Source organism: Mastomys coucha, unplaced genomic scaffold, assembly GCF_008632895.1.
Source record: "Mastomys coucha isolate ucsf_1 unplaced genomic scaffold, UCSF_Mcou_1 pScaffold5, whole genome shotgun sequence".
Classification (NCBI taxonomy): domain Eukaryota; kingdom Metazoa; phylum Chordata; class Mammalia; order Rodentia; family Muridae; genus Mastomys; species Mastomys coucha.
This window is the reverse complement of record NW_022196911.1, coordinates 106448150-106449769: the sequence shown is the minus strand read 5'-3', so window position 1 is coordinate 106449769 and position 1620 is coordinate 106448150. Positions and strand designations below refer to the sequence as shown.

At 39.7% G+C, this 1620-nt stretch overlaps 1 protein-coding gene across 1 annotated transcript in view; it reads left to right on the top strand.

The window, feature by feature from the left end:
* LOC116078758 (ATP-binding cassette sub-family A member 6-like) overlaps nucleotides 1-1620 on the top strand; it is a 74045-nt gene that overhangs the window by 61034 nt on the left and 11391 nt on the right. The window lies entirely within an intron of this gene.

Below are 1620 nucleotides of genomic sequence, written 5' to 3'. Positions count from 1 at the left end.
TCAGTCTCTGCTCCATAGTTAGTCTCTGCAACTCTTTCCATAGGTATTTTGTTCCCCCTTTTAAGAAGAAATGAAGTATCCACACTTTGGACTTCCTTCTTCTTGAGTTTCTAGTGGTTTGTGGACTGTACTTCGAGTATTCTGAACTTCTGGGCTAATAACCACTTATCAGAGAATGCATGTGTGTTCTTTTGTGATTGGGTTCCCTCACTCAGGATGATATTCTCCAGTTCCATCCATTTCCCTAAGAATTTCATAAATTTATTGTTTTTAATAGCTGAGTAGTACTCCATTGTGTAGATGTACCACAATTTCTGTATCCATTCCTCTGTTGAGGGACATCTGGGTTGTTTCCAGTTTCTGGCTATTATAAATAAGGCTCCTATGGACATGGTGAAGCATGTGTCCTCATTACATGTTGGAGCATCTTCTGGGTATATGCTCAGGAATAGTATAGCTGGGTCCTCCGGTAGAATTATGTCCAATTTCCAGAGGAACTGACAAACTGATTTTCCAGAGTGGTTGTACCAGCTTGCAATCCCACCAGCAATGAAGGAGTGTTCCCCTTTCTCCACAACCTCTCTAGCATCTTCTATCACCTGAGTTTTTTATCCTAGCCATTCTGATTGGTGTAAGGTGGAATCTTAGGGTTGTTTTGATTTGCATTTCCCTGATGACTAAGGATGTTGAACATTTCTTTAGGTGCTTCTCAGCCATTTGGTATTCCTCAGTTGAGAATGCTTTGTTTAGCTCTGTATCTCATTTTTTAAATAGGGTTATTTGGATCTCTGGAGTCTAAATTCTTGAGTTCTTTGTATACATTGGATATCAGCCCTCTATCAGAGATAGAATTGGTAAAGATCCTTTCCCAATTTGTTGGTTGAAGTTTTGTCCTATTGACAGTGTCTTTTGCCTTACAGAAGTTTTGCAACTTTATGAGGTCCTATTTGTCAGTTCTTGATCTTAGAGCATAAGCTATTGGTGTTCTGTTCACGAACATTTCCCCTGTGCCTATGTGCTCGAGGCTCTTCCCCACTTTCGTTTCTATTAGTTTCAGTGTATCTGGTTTGATGTGGAAGTCCCTGATCCACTCGGACTTGAGCTTTGTACAAGGAGATAGAAATGGATCGGTTTGCATTCTTCTACATGCTAACCACCAGTTGAGCCAACACCATTTGTTGAAAATGCTGTCTTTTTTCCACTTTATGGTTTTAGCTCTTTTGTCGAAAATCAAGTGACCATAGATGTGTGGGTTCATTTCTGGGTCTTCAATTCTGTTCCATTGATCTACCTGCCTGTCACTGAAACAATATCCTGCAGTTTTTATCACAATTGCTCTCTGTAGTACAGCTTAAGGTCCAGGATGGTGATTCCACTAGAGGTTCCTTTATTGTTGAGTATAGTTTTGACTATCCTGGTTTTTTTGTTATTCCAGATGAATTTGCAAATTGCTCTTTCTAAGTCTGTGAAGAATTGAGTTGGAATTTTGATGGGGATTGCATTGAATCTGTAGATTGCCTTTGGCAAGTTCGCCATTTTTACTATATTAATACTGCCAATCCACGAGCATGGGAGATCTTTCCATCTTCTGAGATCTCCTTCAATTTCCTTCTTCAGAGA